The sequence below is a fragment of the Stegostoma tigrinum genome, chromosome 16, assembly GCF_030684315.1.
Source record: "Stegostoma tigrinum isolate sSteTig4 chromosome 16, sSteTig4.hap1, whole genome shotgun sequence".
NCBI lineage: Eukaryota > Metazoa > Chordata > Chondrichthyes > Orectolobiformes > Stegostomatidae > Stegostoma > Stegostoma tigrinum.
The window spans coordinates 26,475,902-26,488,599 of NC_081369.1; the positions used below are offsets into that span (position 1 = coordinate 26,475,902).

At 38.0% G+C, this 12,698-nt stretch overlaps 2 long non-coding RNA genes across 8 annotated transcripts in view; one reads left to right on the forward strand and one right to left on the reverse strand.

The window, feature by feature from the left end:
* Positions 1-12,698, forward strand: part of LOC125459723 (uncharacterized) — a 147,729-nt gene that overhangs the window by 130,212 nt on the left and 4,819 nt on the right. The gene's annotated exons all lie outside the window — the stretch shown is intronic.
* The window catches only part of LOC125459722 (uncharacterized), a 206,883-nt gene that overhangs the window by 130,084 nt on the left and 64,101 nt on the right, over positions 1-12,698 (reverse strand). The window contains exons 1-2 of one of the 5 annotated variants that reach the window (XR_009446790.1): positions 4,978-5,143; positions 1,524-1,592 (exon numbers count right to left, since the gene is read on the reverse strand). The exons of the other annotated variants lie outside the window; for them this stretch is intronic. This is a non-coding gene — a long non-coding RNA (uncharacterized LOC125459722). Of the gene's footprint in view, positions 1-1,523; positions 1,593-4,977; positions 5,144-12,698 lie in introns of those variants that run through there. 5 annotated transcript variants of the gene reach the window in all.

The window sequence follows — 12,698 nt, forward strand, 5'->3', positions numbered from 1 at the left end:
TCCTCTGGGCAAGAAGGAAATCATACTTATTGCTTTGTATAGCACCTTCCACATAGAAAAACATGGGAAAATAAATGGACAATGAGTTTTAGAAGGCTTAATGGTTTGTTTGAACAAATGGAAAACAAGAAGGAACTCAAGTAGGAGAGGGAGATAAAGAAGTGAATAAGTTTACAGAGAAAGTGACAGACATGGAAACTAAGCAGCTGAGGCACACCTCCCACTGATGGAACAAATTAGAGAATTATGAGACAGAAAACACAAGAGGACAGAATCAAAAGAACAAATAATGCAGTTGAAGTTGTAGAGATGGAATAGATTACATAGTTAGGGGTGAGGAAGCTAATAACAGATTCAAACCCAAGAAAGTGAGCTGTAAATTTCAGTTTAAAGTTAAGTTGCATGCAAAGGGCCAACGTAGTCTGTAAGGTCAAAAGTAGTGAGAAAGTGTAATTTAGGGCTGAATGGATTATAGACAGTTATATAACTGGAGGGTGGTCAGTGATGTGTCTTTATTTAAGGAAAGCTGTAAGGAGAAGCCTTGGAAATAAAGACCAGTGAGTCTGACATTGGTGGTGGGTAGATTGTTGGAGGGGATTTTGAAAGATAGAATTTACGTGCATTTGGAGAGGCAAGGAAAGATTAGGGTTGCTCAGCGTTGCTTTGTGAGTGAGAAACAGCGTCTCAAAAAATTGATTGAGTTTTTTGAGGATGTGACCAAAACTATGGATGAGGGCAGAGCAGTAAGTATTGTTTACATTGACTTTAGTAAAGCCTTTGATGGGTCCTACATGGTACACTGGTTAGTAAAGTTAGATCACATGAGATTCAGGGAGAGTTTGCCAAAATTGTCTTGATGGAAAGAGACAGACAGTGATGGTGAAAGGTTGTTTTTCAGACTAGGAGCCCGTAACCAGCGGTGTTCTGCAGGAATTGGTGTGGGGTCCACTGTTATTTGTTGTTTATATAATGATTTGGATGTGAATTTAGGAGGCATGGTTAGTAAGTTTGCAGATAGCACCAAAATTGGTGGTATAATGATGGTGAAGAAATTTATCGAAGATTACAAAGCGATATTAATAGAAAGCGCCAATGGACTGAGGAGTGGCAGACGGAGTTTAATTTGGATAAATGTGAAGAATTGCAGTTTGGTAAAATGAACAAGGACAGGATTTATTCGGCTAATGGCAGAGCCCTGGGTAGTGTTTTCAAATAGAGAGACCTAAGGGTTCAGGTCCATGTGTTGTTTTGATTGTTCTGACATAATTTGCCTTCCAATAAGCCATGTCAACTCTTCCTAATTACCTAGGTATTATCCAAGCGCTCTATTAAACATCTTTAATGACAGCTTTTAACATTTTCCCCCATTATAGATGTTAAGCTAACTGGCTTGTAGTTATCTGTTTTCTGTCTCCTTTGCTTTTTGAATAAATTAGTTGCATTTGCTAGCTTCCAATTTAATGCAAGTATTTAAAGGAGTCACAGCTAGACAGGGTGTTTAAGAAGGCATTTAGCACACCTACCTTCATTGTTTAGACCATTGAGTATAGAGCTGTGTCTTTATGTCTAACTCCAACCAGAACTTCCGTGAACTGAAAACAAAAGCTTTACAAGTTATGTGTTATTTTCCCCAGCAAAAAAATTCCTATTTCTCCTCACTGAAAGCACACTAGCATTCTTGAATGTTTACTCTGTCAACTCATAAAATAATGTAAATAAATTCCCAATATCGCTCCAGTGACTCTTAGTTGATCCACATCTTGCAGAAAACCTTCTCCCAAACCAAAGTCACTGGCATCAGCACACGAGTTTGAAAGTCTTGTCATAATTCAGCAATGCTAAAACTCTGCAGTTGTTAGCACGGCTTTCAATTTTTCAAAGTCCCGTTTGATATGTTTGCATCCTTTTTCCAAACAATGAATGAAAAGTGCAACAGCATTGCTGAACAAACATGTGATAAAATTCCCTTATGCCAATCTAACACAGCAGTTCATTTTTTGTGCTCAGTGTGGAAAAATCTAAACCATTAACATATATTGTAAATAATTGTGGCCTCAGCACTGATGCCTGTTGTATTGCACTAGTTACAGGCTGTCACCCTGAAAATGCCTCTTTATCCCAACTCTTTATCTTCTGTTAGTTAGCCAACCTTGTATCCATGCTGACATATTATCTCCTACTTCAGGGTCTCTTATCTTATTAAGTGGCCTTGTGTGCAGCACCTTACTGAAAGCCTTTTGGAAATCCAAATATATTGCATTAACTGACTCCCCATTATCTACCAATTCTAGTAAGTTCATCAGGCATAATTTTCCCTTTGTGAAGCCATATCAATGCTGTTTGATTACATTACATATTTTGTAACATGATTCTGAGAGATCAGTGGTTATTACAGGTAAGATCTATGGTGGGGTCCTAAGAGTTGACAGTAATAGACGGAGGGATGAGGACGACAGATGAAGTATGCCAGGGGATCGGCCAATGATGGGAAGAACCTGTGTAGTAAATGAAAGTTGATCAAAGATAATGGGGTTGGTGACTGCAGGAAGAACAAGGATGATGAAATGCCATGCTAGGCAGGCCAGAAAAATACTGGAAATCATCCTGGAGACCAGTTACTAGTGGTGTACCGCAAGGGTTGGTGTTGGGTCACCTGCTGTTTGTCATTTTTATAAATGACCTGGATGAAGGCATAGAAGGCTGGGTTAGTAAATTTGCAGACGACACTAAGGTTGGTGGAGTTGTGGATAGTGACGAAGGATGCTGTAGGTTGCAGAGAGACATAGATAAGCTGCAGAGCTGGCTGAGAGGTGGCAAATGGAGTTTAATGCAGACAAGTGTGAGGTGATGCACTTTGGTAGGAGTAACCAGAAGACAAAGTACAGGGCTTATGGTAAGATTCTTAGTAGTGTAGATGAGCAGAGAGATCTCGGTGTCCATGTATACAGATCCTTGAAAGTTGCCATCCAGGTTGACAGGGCTGTTAAGAAGGCATACAGTTTTCATTAATAGACGGATCAAGTTCCGGAACCAAGAGGTTATGGTGAAGCTGTACAAAACTCTGGTGCGGCCGCACTTGGAGTATTGTGTACAGTTCTGGCCACCACATTATAAGAAGGATGTGGAAGCTTCGGAAAGGGTGCAGAAGAGATTTACTAGGAAGTTGCCTGGTATGGAGGGAAGGTCTTACGAGGAAAGGATGAGGGACTTGAGGCTATTTTCATTAGAGAGAAGGAGGTTGCGAGGTGACTTAATTGAAACATATAATCAGAGGGTTAGATAGGGTGGATAGGGAGAGCCTTTTTCCTAGGATGATGACGGTGAGCACGAGGGGGCATTGCTTTAAATTGAGGGGTGAAAGATATAGGACAGATGTCAGAGGTAGTTCCTTTACTCAGAGAGTAGTAAGGGAATGGAACACTTTGCCTGCAACAGTAGTAGATTCGCCAACTTTAGGTACATTTAAGTCGTCATTGGATAAGCATATGGACGTACATGGAATAGTGTAGGTTAGATGGGCTTGAGATCGATATGACAGTTCGGCACAACATCAAGGACCGAAGGGCTGTACTGTGCTGTAATGTTCTATGTTCTATGTTCTCACATTCAGATCCTAGCCAGTAAGATGTCCTGACCTCCTCACATCATCAGTTTTTGCCAGAAATTGCCAATCCTAAGCACATCTCTCTCTCTCTCTCTCTCTCTCACTCTCTTTCTCTCTCTCTCTCCCCCCACCTCTCTCTCTGCCTCTGGGTAGCTTCTGGTCCAGCTCGCCCTCAAATCTGATAGTTACAGGAGTGACATGGTTGCCTGGGATTCAAGCACTGTTGGGAGCCCAGGCCAAGAGCCAGTTTCAGACAGGATTTATCTGTGGCCACGAGCCTTTCCAGCATTGTTCAACTGTGTTTCAACCATATGCTTATTTTCCATGCATGCACAGTTGCCATCATTATGCAGTACTTCTTATATTCAATCATGTGACTCCTCAGACTCACAAACACGCCGTCAGTCAGGCTATCTGGCTTAAGCTGCGCGTGCAGTTTGGCAAAAAAAATGCAAGCACAAGGGTTCAATCCGCCACGCATGCACAAACTGTTGAGGCTCACACATACACAGTCAATTGGGCTGTTTGGTGTGGCTGAAAATCACCTAAGCTAAATGGCCCATGGATACCTGTTCTTTTGATTCCCTTCTTTGAACAATTTTGAGTTACTATTCTGTTACAATCTTTGCAAGTCACTTTAATAGTTTTTTGGAAGATAAAATAACATGCCACTGTATTATTCAATCTGATAGTTGGAGGGTCAACTTTTGAAGTTTGAGTTTTTGATTCGTTCTGATATTTCTATTTCATTTCAAATCCCCTTTGCGACTGCAAATACACATTTTCTGAATTTCATTATTTGTTAAACTCCCTTCAAAGTCTACTCAGCCAACTCATGTGTTTTAGTCAGTTTTCCATTTGAAATTTGAAACATTGGTTGGAACTATACTCTCTGACGTTTAGTTTATCAATCTTACTTTAAACAATTTAAGTGTTTCACTTGTTGCTTGTCCATATATTTGTTCAAAGGACTCAATCCTGTGGGCTCATTATGATCATCAATAATGGTCAATGAAACCAAAATAATTCCTTCATCCCAATCATTATGACATTCCAGACAATACATTCTGATCATAGTCTTCAAAATTTGAATGCACTTTTCCAATACACCTTTGTATTGTGGATAAGTAGAAGATGTAAGTTGTTTTATTCCCATCTAGTTATAATTTCTTTGAATACTTGCAGCATAAATTTTAAACCTTGACCTGATGGTATGTCTTTGGGCATATCCAAATCAACGCCTCAGAAAAGCAGCCAACATCATCAAAGACCACTCCGACCCCAGTTAAAATCACTTCCAATCTCTTCCATCAGACAGAAGATACAAAAGCATTTAATATCAAACAATCAGAGTAACAAACCAATACACGTACCAAGAGATTCAGGAACAGCTTCTTCCTTGCTGTTATTAGGCTTCTGAATGGACCTCTCAAATTTCAAATCTAATGTTGACCTTGCTTTTTGGGCACCTTCTTTGCAGCTGTAACTCTGTCTTCTTCAGGGATAATGGGAACTGCAGATGCTGGAGAATCCAAGATAACAAAGTGTGGAGCTGGATGAACACAGCAGGCCAAGCAGCATCTCAGGAGCACAAAAGCTGACGTTTCGGGCCTAGACCCTCTGATGAAGGGTCTAGGCCCGAAATGTCAGCTTTTGTGCTCCTGAGATGCTGCTTGGCCTGCTGTGTTCATCCAGCTCCACACTTTGTTATCTTACTCTTCTTCGCTCTGTTCAATCACCCAATGATCTTTGTGTGTTATCATCTCCCTGTACAGCATGCAAAATGAACATTTTTCTCTGTACCTAGGTACATGTGACAATAATCAAATCAAATATTTTGCAAAAAAAATTGAACTAACTTTTGCAGTAAATTTTTGCATTATTGTTTCCTAGAGGCACGTCTTCTAAAAACTTTGTGGAAGCATTCGTAATCATTAACATATACTTATTCCCAATTCTCATTTTAGGTATGGTTCCTGGAAAACTGTATTAGAATTAAAGGTGTCGGATTTAATAATGATTGATGTTTTCACATTATTGCATGTATAGCATGTCTGACAAAAACTTGATCACATCTTCACATATTCATGGACAATGAGAATGTTTTAATAAATGAGCCTGAGCTTTCCTAATACCTAAGTGATCTGCTTTTGGACTACCCCAAGCCAATCATACAACTTTATTATCATAATCAAATGGGATGACTAACTAACAGACTACTGGGAATCTTTCTTGGCTGGTACTTGAGGATGTCTTCATTTCCACGTTAATATTATATCTTTTAAGTGGTAACAGTCAGGTATTGTAACTGACTTGATTTTCTGAAATTTCTAGACAAATTTCTGCTTGGAATGATATTTTAATTCCAAATCAATTAAAGAAGATTGCTAAATATATCAACCTTGTTCTCTTTAATTTTATCTTTTTTAAAATTATTTTTTGAAAATTGTATCTGATAACCAAATTTCCAATTCATCTCCCCATTTGTTAAATTCCTCTTCTTCCTGTCTAATTCTTTCAGCCTGAGATCTAGTCAAAGGAAGTGGTTAGGCCAATATTGTTGATCCTGCCAGGTCATTTTCAAAAAGAAAATCAATTATTTCTATACACATTTGTCTCACTGTAATTTCACAATACAGTAAATCATGACTTAATTCAATTTTGTATTATTGAAGTTGGTTTAAAACAACAATGTATAACTCTAATTAATATTTTCTCCTTCATTAACCCATCTATAAGATAAATTGTATCATCATCCAGCATCAGTTACTGCCTTGCTCCAATGTCTTTCAATATCTATATCAGCTTACCTCCTTGATTAAAAGTATCGGAAAATACCTTCGCTTTTGAGATAAAATACTCAGAATGTCCAGAGGTTTGACTCTTGTCAATATTGAGAAGTGAATCTTCAGGACTGTCCTGAACAATCTCTTCCTTCTTAGTATGTGCTAAGGGAACATGTTCTCTTTATACTCTTGCTACATTTTAAATATCTGTTTTGTTCCCTGATGCCCCCTTTTCTGAAAGTTTATAACTGATGCTTATTGCTGCAAACAGTCTCGCATTTAACATCAAACAATTGGTATTAATTCTTATTGCATTGGAAGCTTAAGTTCTTTATGTTACCTCTTGATTCTTAGTCTTTCTTCTTTATTACTTTGACACCTTGTCTGTTCTCCAGAACTATTGCCTCTTCAAACTGCAGATTTTCAATCCTCCAATTTCCTTCTGCATTGTCATGTGACGATCTCATGAAATGTCATTGTCTGTGCAAGGTATTATAGATATCTGCCAGAACTGCTGCTTCTCTGATTCTTAATATGCACTGTTTTTTACATTTGCAGGAATACTATTTCTGAATTCTTCCATTATCATCAATTTCCTTAAAGTTCTCAACCTTACCACCACTTTTAGTGATCAGAACCACCTATTCCACAGCATTTTTTTCTCTCACAAATTCCACACATTTCTGACACTTTTTTTTTGGTAGATCTAAAATTTATAAGAATTGGCAAGTCTTATTGCAGCTGTATAGACTTTAGGTCACCACACCACCAGAAAGAGGTGGAAGCTTCAGACAGAGTACAGAAAAGGTTTACCAGGATGTTGCCTGGTTTGGATGATTGTAGCTATCAGTAGAGGTTGGACAAATCTGGTTTATTTTAAGTTGAATGTTGGAGACTGAGCGGTGACCTGATAGAAGTTTACAAAATTATGAGAAGCATAGATAGAACAGCTAGTCAGAGTCTTTTTACCTAAGATAGAAATGTCAATTATGAGGGAACATAGATTTAAAGTAAATAGGAGGAAGGTTAAAGGAGATGTGAGAAGCTTTTTTTTACACAGAGCGTGGTAAGTGCCTGGAATGTGCTGCCAAAGGAGATGGTAGAAGCAGATACAATAGCAATCTTTATGAGGCATCTTGACAGATAAACAAATGAGCAGTGAATAGAAGGATGCAGACTACATAGAGGCAAAAGGTTTTTAGTTTAGAAAGATGTCATGTGTTGGCGCAGTCTTAGTGAGCCAAAAAGCCTGTTTTTCATTTAATTGATAAATTTCAAGGTTAAGCTCATTGAGTATTGCCTCTTTGACAGTTTCATACACTGCAGATTGTTCTTCTAACAAACTAACACACAGAGTCATAGCTGTATCTGTCTGTAACATAAAGATCCAAACATCATTTAGCCACTTTATCTGTCCAGCTACTTTCTCAACTCAATGAAAATATCTTTCAACACCATTGTCAGTAAATGTAGGTACTAAGTGCAGATTCTTAAATCAAATCAAATATTGGAATCAGAATCATACTCCAAGCTTTTACCTTCCTCTTCCTGCTTTACTTTAAGCTATGTTTTGGCCACCTCATGTTCTTTGAGTGCCCTTTCATTTCGGAGTTCACATTTGTAAAAATTCTATCTCCCTCTGCTTTCCTTTTTCTTCGCTTGCCTCATCCCCATGTTTTTCTTTTTCTTCCCTTTCCATTTCACTTTGTTAAAACCCTATGTCACTTTCCGTCAAGCTCGTCATTTCTTTTTGCCCACTTTCCCTTAGTTTCGGTTTTTCTTCTAACCCAAGTCTTTTCATTTCTAACTGTATCTTAGCCAAGTCTAGCAGTGACATCCCAAATTTAGGTTTCCCATCATGCAATTCTAAATGTGGGCTAATCATTTTAAGCATTTAATCTTGACAGATTCTGTTTTTGCTTCTACCTTTCATTTATCTATTAAATCTCTCAATTTAGCTCTGGTCAAAGATTTCAAATAATTTACTGTTAACCGATTCACTTCTAAAGAAGATTCTTTGCAATATTCAAAGCCAAATTCGAATTCTGTGCAACAACCTTCATCACAATGAAACCATTTTATGTCCAGAACCACCACGTGCTGTTACTTGAAAGGCATCAAACACTCTTAAATCCAATGAATTCAGTTCCTACAAGAGCCCCAGATTGTTATGATCCCATTTAACGTTATTACTGGACAAGTCAGATTCCAGATTGAAATCTGCATTGATTTTGTTTTAGGTAATTGGGTATCTTTCACTGAAGAACAAGCATGAAAAGCTGCAGATTTTTATTAATCAAGAGGGAAGATGTTAAAATTGAATAAACCAAGCTATTTACATATAACGCAATTTGAAAGATTTTGACATACCTTTAAGTTAGAGTTAACTGTCTTCTTCAATTTCCCGCCTTGAGAGTTTGATAGCCTCCTCCTTGATTATTCAGTTGACTAAGCTTAGATTTTCAGCTTTGAATATCACTTCCAAGTTCTAACAAAACATTTGTGGTTTGGAACTATCAAAATAAAATTCTTACACTGATCTAACTGAGTTCTTTACTGTTCTGAATTATTGTCTTTCTTCAGAAGGAGCTGTGTTCTTACATCTAACTCCAATCAGGACTTTCATGAACTGAAAATGAAAGTTTTACACACTCTGGCATTTTCCCTTCAGTGAAAAGATTGTGATTCTTCTTGCTAAAAGCAACCTATTACTCTTTGTTGTTTACTTAGTTCACTTATAAAACTCTCCCAGTGTAAAAAGAAAAACTATTATCACTTGTTATTTATACAGTTTCTTCTTTAAAATGTCACAGCTGCAGAAATACTGACAAGCTTATCATTGAAATCCCACATACACACAAACCAAAATCCACTTGCCACTAGTTCAAAGTCAAACTTTAAAATAAATAATCACACAACCTATAATAACAACATGCTCCACATGGGCAATATTCAGTTTTCCTTCAGTCACTTCATTAGTTTCACTATTTTCTCAAATGACATAATGTATGCGTCTATATCCTTTCCTTCAAATTTTGATAGGGCCATAAGATTATAACATTTTCTTATAGGACTTTAGGTAATGACTTAAGACCATAAGACCATAAGACATAGGAGTGGCAGTAAGGCCATTTGGCCCATCAAGTCCACTCCGCCATTTAAATCATGGCTGATGGGCATTTCAACTCCACTTCCCTGCACACTCCCCATAGCCCTTGATTCCTTGTGAGAGCAACAATTTGTCGATCTCTGCCTTGAAGGCATCTAACGTCCCGACTTGGACTTTCCGAGTCCACAATCTTCTGAGTATCTAATGCTTTTTGTTTAATCTGCATTCCCCTAAGCTAATACTCTTTTCTCAGTTCCCTTGCCACATCCTTTTTTTCTCTCATGAATTAAGCCTCCTAAGCATTCTCTCTTCATCTTTCTCCTGTCTCTGATGTTCAGGTTCAAGTCTTTTAAGTTCCATTTCCCCTTTCACTTCAAACTGCTTTCATTCTATCTCATATTCCAGTTGTTCTAACAGTAATTCAATTGTCATTAACTCTTGTGATTCAGCGGATGGTGTACCTAGCCCCTCCTGTGTTTCCACAAGTCCCAGATATATCACCAACATTTCAATTATCTCCACCCCCATTTTAGCTCCAGCAGCCAATTCCACCTCTAAATTATTTGCCAATTTTATTTAGTTTGGTCTTTTTTTAAATCTTATAAATTCATCAGGGACATTTCTTCCAAATGCGGGCTGCTTTTTGCTTGTACGAGTTCCATCTTGATCTATGGGATGTGAGACCTGATATCTCCTCTTTTATGCTTATAAATTACCTTTACTTCACTTCCAATCTTAGGCTCTCTTTCTTTTAAGACAAAATCCATTTTGTGTCAGTACACTCATGGCTCATGTTTTCCCATCAGGCTTGTATGCTTCATTAATATGTCCAACCTCCACTGTGACATTGGTCCTGCCTGGACCATTGCAGTAAGTAACCTAATTTCTTCCCTCTGCCCTGGTTTATATCCTGTTATCACATTTGCCCGTAAGGGCAAAGCAAAGGATACTTTGCTTACAAGGCAAGTTGGAAACACATATCAAAGACCTAAGATAACAGGGAGACTGGAGAAACCTCAGGGAATATTGATTGCATCATCTGAAAAACAAATAAATTTATGAAGACCATAAGTATCTTCCAATTAGCAACTATTTTTGATAAAATATTACCTTAAAATAAGACAGCCTTAATGTTCATTTTACTATTTCATATCCTTTAGATTTGATCTTTCTGGGAAATTTCTATTTTCTTGGTACTGAAGTAAACGTCTCCAAGGGTAACTTAGAAAATGCCACACCACTGACTGAGTTTGTCAGAATTAAAGGCTTAAAATTAATGTCTCCATTACATGTCATTTACTGTTCCAAAGGACTGTAAAACTTTGACAGACAAAAGCAAGAGCTACATAAAGCTTTTAACAAATAAGAAAGAAATTGCTTTTGTGTCTGATTGTGAACCAGAAATACTTTTAATAAATGTAATAGAGGAACCTTCCGCAAATTCTATGCTTAACAGCAGAATTGTGGCAATTATAATAATCTGTGGGATACTGATATGATACAATTATTAGACAACACAAAAGCTAAACCAGGAAATGCAAAATAGAAGACTTAAAAATGCATTGTGTTATATGACTTGCTTTGACATAAATAACCCAAACTGCATGTAAAGGTAATGAAAAATATCAAAATATTCATTCTCAACAGACAAGTAGAATATCTTTAAAAGGTGTGAAACTCCTTCATACTATTGTTCAAAGAGATGTGAGTCTACTTTTATAAGGAACACAGAAAGTTGGCAACAAAAACAAAAATTGCTGGAGAAACTCAGAAGGTCTGGAAACATCAGTGGAAAGAAAGCTGAGTTAACATTTTGGTTCAGTGACCCTTTTTCAGAATCATAGAATCCCTACAGTGTGAAAACAGGCCACTTCGCACAAAAAATCAATACTGTCCCTCCAAAGAGCATCCTTTTTCCTGTAACCTTACATTTCCCATGGTTAATCCACCTAACTCACACACCCTTGGACATGACAGGCAATTTAGCATGACCAATCCACCTCAATTGTATATCTTTGGACTGTGGGAGGAAATCAGAGCTAAGAGGAAACTCACACAGACCCAGGGAGAATATGCAAACTCCAGACAGACAGTCACCCATGGGTGTAATCGAACCTGGGTCCATGGTGCTGTGTGACAGCAGTGCTAATCACTGAGTGACTATGCCCCCCCATAGCTCTACCTACTTAAGGAAACATTAACACTGCTTTGTCTCCAAAGATGCTGGCAGCACAACTGAGTTTCTTAAGCTATTTCTATTTTTGTTTCAGATTTCCAGCATCTGCAGTTATTTTTGTTTTATATTCTGACTGCAAGTTAGTATGCTGGTACAACAAGCAATTGGGAAGGCAAGTGACATGTTGGCCTTAATTACAAAGCAATTGAAGTGCAACAATAAGGAAATCATACTGTAATTCTACAGGGCTGTAGTGAGAACATAGAGGGCTGCATGGAGTTTTGGTCTCATGTTTAAGGAGTTAGGACTGCAAAGAGTTATTCAACTGGTTCTTGCGATGGGAGTCTGAGTAACTTGCAGTTATATTCTTTGGAGTTTAGAAGAATGAGAGATGACCTAATTGAAACACACAAGATTCTGAAAGGTTAAACATTGAGAATCTCACAGAAGAGTTTAGCATGCAAAATTAAAGCATGTGAGATTAGAGGTTATGCACAGAAGTGGATTGAGATCTGGTTAGCAGATAGTAAACAGAGATTTGGACTACACACATCATCTTCTCAACAGTAGGTAGTGACTAGTGCGATATTTCAGGGATCACAGCTTAGACTCCAACTGTTCACAATATATAATACTGAGAGGAAACTATATGTCTTACCTCCAAGTCTGCACATGACCTGAGGGACAGAATTTATATGTATTTGGAAATGCAAGGACCGATTAGGGATAGCCATCATGGCTTAGTGCAAGGAAAACTGTCTCACTAACTGAGTTTTTTTGAAGAAGCAATGAAGAGGATTGATGAAGGCAGAGCAGTGGACACAATCTATATGGACTTCAGTGAGGTGCTTGACAAGGTTCCTCATTGTAGACTGATTAGCAATGTTAGATCACATGGAATACAGGAAGGACTAACCATTCGGGTACAGACCTGGCTCAAAGGTAGAAGACAGCGGGTGGTGGTGGAGGGTTACTTTTCAGTCAGGAGACCAGCAACCAGTGGTGTGCCACAAGGATCAGTGC